Here is a 6,000-nt window from a genome sequence, read left to right as displayed (position 1 = left end):
TGCGTGAGGACACTCATCCGAAACCCTTCGGACAGAACTTGATACTATGGGATAAATGTCAGCAAAGACACACTTGCCTTGGACTCCTGTGGTCAGGTATGGCCATAAATGTGTCCGTGCACAGATTGGCTGTGATGATACTCAGTAGGCCTTAGGAAGGCTGAAGAGACTGTAGGGCCCAGCCTAGAAGCCTGGAAACATGACCTGCATGCACCCCTGCACAGGTGGGACAAATGAAGATCTCGAAAGCCTAAGAGACTTGTCTACAGCATTTACCACACTGTTCCATAGTGACAGAGACAATTAGGTGTCCCCTGGTCCTGAGGTCAATGACTTCAGAACAGGAGTTACAGAGGTAAAGGGTGTGTCAGAGGGGTAAGCCAGGGAAAGTTGGGGGCAGAAGAGTCCTGGGCCTGCAGCATCAGCCACTTGTCCCTGTGAACTCATGGAGAGCCAAGGAGAGTTCAGGAGCTGGAGTAGCCCCCATCCACCTAGGACTACTGGAAATGAACACAAGGGCAGCCAAGCAAAACAGCTGACTGCAGAAAGTGCTGAAGAGCAGAGCGCAGAGCTGTGATGGGCCGGGGCTCCTTTTGTGGGACAGGAGGGAGCTAGGACAGTGAACACTGGCTGTGGGGGCAGGACTTGTTGACCAGATTTGTGGGTATGGAAATGTGAGACTCAGACATGCCCAGAGGTATGGCTTGAGCAGCTGGGGGACAGTGGAGCCACTTACTGAGCTGGGGCAGGATGCTGGTGGAGCAGGTTGGGGGGCATTCCTGTTGGCCATGTGGGGCATAGGACTGGCTTCACTAGGTCAGGTGAGACTTTATTAGCAGATGACATTGCCAGCAGGGACCAGCAGTGTGATCTCTCAGAGCCTCTGTGTTCTCCCACCCCCACCTCCTGATGCCCGGCAGGTGACATTTCCAGGGAACCTGGATGCCTGGGTAGCCTGGGTGATGGTGGTGGTTTAGGTGTGGACCTGGCTGGCACAGATGCCCTTGCAGAGAGAGACCCTGTAATAAAAAAGATCTGGTGCATCAGTTGCTGACTAGCTGTTCGAACATTCCTTGATTTATTTATTGAGACAAGGGCTAGCTATGTAGCCTTGACTGGCCTTGGACTCCTAGAGATCCGTCTGCCCCTGTCTTCCCAAGTGCTGGGATAAAAGTAATTTTCCCTCTCTGAACCTCTCCTCGGAGTCCAGATACACTCATGAGACCCTCAAGCTGGGTTAGAAGCCTTGAAGGGTTAGGGGCTGTGGGGACAGACCACCTTTGCAGGGTGCCTGCCACAGACCATGAGAAGCCACATGACACTACACAGGCTTCATTCCAAGCTTTCTGGGAAAAAGTCAAGCTCCTTGATAGGGCAAGTGCCAGGGAATGAATTCTTGTAAACCACAGAGGATGTGGCAGTTCCTGCTTACCTGGCAGTGTCACCTGTTGGGAAGTGGCTTTAACTGTGTGGCCTCACTGGCAGCCTGTGGGCAGGGCTCTCCTCCTAGATAACCGCAGCTGAAGTTTCCAGTCACCTGGGCCAGGCCTGATTCAACAGCTTCTATCTGGGGCCCTCATGGGGGATGTCCCATGCCTGGTTCACATTGCAGAAGTCTGAGAAACCATTGACACTGACCAGTTTACCCCAGAGCACAGCCTCACTTTTTGATTTCTTTAGTTTCAATGGATTTTTTTTTCTGCAACAAAGGGGTGTTTTCTCAGCTAGTGACACCCCTGAAGTGAGACGATGGCTGTCTAACATCCAGTGAAGTGACCTTTTTGCAGCTGGTCTTATTGGGAAGGACCTGAAGGGACTCTGAACAAAGGAGTCCCTGGGACCCTCAGCAGCCAGTGAAGGGGGAGAAAGGAGGGCATGCTTAGCTTTGCAAACAAAGACAGAAATTTGAAGTCAGGCCATGGTGCCTCAGTCACTGGCAATTCTAGCACTCAGGAGGCGGAGGTGGGAGAATTGAGTCCAGCCTGGGCTACATATCGAGACCCTGTTGCAAAACAAACAAACACAAACAAACAAACAAAAACAAACAAACTGATGTAGCTCAGTGGGTACAGTGCTTGCTTAGCATGCATAAGCGGGTAGTTTGATCTTTAGCATGGCTGAAACCAGATGTGGTGGTACACGCCTGCCACTTGCAAAATAGGCAAGAGGATCAGGAGTTGAAAGTCATTCTCAGCTGTGTTAAGTGAGTTTGAAGCCAGCTTGGGATATGAGTCTATCTCAAAGAAAACAAAAAGCAAAACTAGAGACAAAACTCTGAGGTGATTAATCCCACGAGAAGTGTGGCTGATTGTCCATCATGGACTAGGGTTTACATGTCTTGACGGAATTGACAGAGTTCCATATATGGTTCCGACTGGATATTTCAGACCAGTCAGCTACACTGAGTATGACGTATCTGTGCTACTGTAAAGCAAGATGCCTTGGTGTTTATTCTTAGACCCCAGTCACATTCTCAATACCATCCATTCCCATTTTACAGATACCAAAAGAGAGGCACAGTCAACAACTGCCCAAAGATAGCTGAGAAGAGATGGGTGGCCTAGTCCCAAGGAAACTGGAAACTTTCCATAGTATTGCTTTGTAAGTTTCATAAATACACACAAGATAAAATCCTGCTTGGGACTTAGTTTAATTAGAAGTCTTGCTGGGCAGGGGTGGTGGTGGTGGTGGTGGTGGCGGCACACACCTTTAGTTCCAGCACTCAGGAGGCAGAGGCAGGTGGAGCTCTGCCTGGTCTGCCTGCCTGGTCTGGCTGGTGCTGCCTGGCCTGCCAGCCTGGTCTACAAAGCAAGTTCCAAGACAGCCAAAGCTGTTACACTGAGAAACCCTGCCTCAAAAAACCAAACAACAACAACAACAACAAACAAACAATCTTTGTGGCTGGGCATAATCACAACTCTTGGAAACTTGAAGCTAGTGTATTGTTCATTCAATGCCAGCCTGAGCTACACAGCCAGACTCATCTCAAAATATCAGCAATTTGCTGGCCTTGCAGAATGCTGAAGTTTGGTTCTCAGCACCTGCATTGGGCTGCACACCACCTCTAGTAACTGTAGTTCCGGGGGATCTAGCTAATTTCTGACCTCCCCAGGCACTGTGCATGCATGTACACAGAAAGACAGACAGACAGGCACAAGCGCGCGCATGCACACACACACACACACACTATATATATATATCAAAGAAAAGTATCACTTGGCATGGTAGTGTATACTTGTAATCAATCCCATGACTGGGGAGGCAAAAGCAGGAGGCTGCAGAGTGGGTTCCATATCAGCTTGAGCTGCATAGCCTCAGACCCTGTCTAAAACCATGACCATTGCTGCCGCCACCACCGCCACCATCACCACAACCACAACTACCACTACCACCCCACCATCACCAAAGCTACCACAGCCACTACCACCACCACCACCCACCATCACCACTACCACCACAGCCACCACAGCCACCACCACAGCCACCACCACAGCCACCACCACAACCCTACCATCATCAATCACAACCACCGCCACCACAGCCAACACCACCATCACAGCCACCACAGCCACCGCAGCCCCACCACCACAGCCAAGCATCTTTCTTTACCGTTTGAGCCACCTCACCCTTAAAATCCAATTCTTAGCAGCAGCCAGGCTGCATAGCTCATCCTTATGTTCCACTTAGCTATTCATGGGAACAACTCACCTTTCCCTGCAGATCCAGATAGCTGAAGCAAAGTCCGATTACCCATGAACCTCAGGAATATGATCTTCCGGGCTCTGAGAGAGGCTGAACTGATGTCTGTCCAGACAGGGCAAGTAGGTTTATCCTCCCACCTCTCGGGAGGCCTTGGGGTGGCCTCCCATTTCAGCTGTCACTTGGGATGGGTGCTAAGTGTTATGGTGAGAGGGAAAACTCTCTTCTCTAAATTTGTTTTTTATTTTTTGTAGCGCTAGGGATCAGACCATGGCTTTGCACATGCTCCAAGTGTCTAATAATCAATGGTTCTCTTTAATTTGTGGCCTTGGCTTATGGGTAGCCAGAAACAAATGTGCACTTTACCTTACCTCCCACATACCTGGTGATGCTAATGCTTGCTGAATACAAAAGCCCTCTCTCCCTTCCTCTTATTTATTATTATTTGATTTTTTAATTTTTTTTTATTTTTTTATTTTTTGAGACAGGGTTCCTCTGTGTAGCTTTGGTTGTACTGGAACTCGCTCTGTAGACTAGGCTGACCATGAAGTCACAAAGATATGCCTGCCCCTGTCTCCAGAGTGCTGGGATTAAAGGCATATGCTACCACCACCACCAGGCTCTCCCTTTCTCCTAAAGACAGGGTCTCATTGTGTAGCTGGAGCTGACCTTGAACTAAGTAACCCAGGCTGGCCTTGAACTCTTCCCTCAGCCCCCTCCTCCCATTATGCCACTAAGCCCAGTTAACACTGTTACTCTCCCCCACTCCCATTTCATAAATACCTTTTGTTTTTTTTGAGAAAAGGTCTCTCTTACAGAGCCCAGGGTGGCCTGGGACTCAATTCTATCCCCCATGTGCTGGTGTTACAAGTGTGTGCTACACAATCAGCACTTTCATAAAGCAGGGTCTCTGGTTGCTCAGGCTGTCCTAGAGTTATGCAGGCCAGGCTAGTATAGAACTCATAATCCTCTAGACTCTGTCTCTAATGGCTAGGATTACAGATGAGTGCTCCACACCCAGCTCAGAAACGCTCTAAGGCTCATTCTCTGGGGTGTCAGACATTTTCTTAGCTAACCTGCCTCATGATATAAAAAACTCTGTTTCAGAGATGCTGAGAGTCTCCAGCTCCAGCTTAAAGTGTAGCCATGGAATATCCTTTCCAAAAGTAGTGTTAAGGTGGGACCCAAAGCCTGGACAAGCTAGGCAACTGTACCACTACTGAGCTGTACTCCAGTCCTTTATTTTGATTTGGTGTCAGGGTTGGCCTAGACCTCAAGGTCATCCTGCTTCTCCCTCCTATGTGAGGGGCTGGCAGGCACAGGCCGCTATGTCTGGTGGCTTGTAGATTCTAAAATCGAGTGATGCCTCATTTCATAAACAGGGTAACTGCACCAGCAGGCCAAGCAGTAGTTCCTTTTGGAGTTAACACCTCTCCTCTTTGGATCAGTCAGGGTCACTGTTCTTGTAAGACTGGACCAGGAGACAGAGCAATGAAAAGTGGCTGCCTGGAGAACACCGGCTGATCACTACTTTCAGGATTACCAATGATGGTGTCAAGTGAAACTGGTCTCTCTGGGAAAACTAAACACTTTCTCTCTGGCCTAGTCAGGTCAGAGAGACATCTGGTAGGTGTTCTGAAACTCTGACAGGAGGGACTCCATTTTGATTTCTAGTCTGGTCTGTTGGGGCTCAGTGCAGAAACTTAGTTAAAAACTAATGGCACCCTGTAACTTTTAACACAGGAATGGTTAGATCTGTTACTCAGTGGTTGCAAATGCTGGGGTGGAATGCCACACACATGTGCTCATCTACACACACTGGGTAGAATTACCATTACCATCACCTATCATGGAGTAGGAAAGCTAACACCACTGCCTTAGGGGAGTTTTAGATAGGTTGCACATTTAGGAAACAAACTCAGCGGAATGCAAGACAAGAGGAATTTGAAGGACTTTCACTTTCCCTTCCTATTTTTCTCCCTAGACCTGATCTCACTATGCAGCTCAGGCTGGCCTAGAACTTGCTCCTGCCTCTGTTGATGTACTTCCCATCTATTTTGTATTGTTTGCCCAGCCTAGTTAAGACTTGTGTGGTAAGCAGGAGGGCCAGGGCAGCTGCTGTGGGGAACTCAGGTTTGCAGTTCGAGGTCTCTCAAGGTAATTTGTGGAGCCAATCAGCCTGCAGCTGGTCAGGGCCACTGCTGGGTGCTGGAAGAACCTCAAGCTTTGCTTCCATGGCGTGGAGAGACTGACCAGTATGTAGTCATGAAGACTGCACATGGGTGCTGTACATGGCTGCTA

This window comes from Onychomys torridus, chromosome 2 (genome assembly GCF_903995425.1).
Source record: "Onychomys torridus chromosome 2, mOncTor1.1, whole genome shotgun sequence".
Taxonomy (NCBI): domain Eukaryota; kingdom Metazoa; phylum Chordata; class Mammalia; order Rodentia; family Cricetidae; genus Onychomys; species Onychomys torridus.
This window is presented reverse-complemented; position numbering follows the sequence as displayed.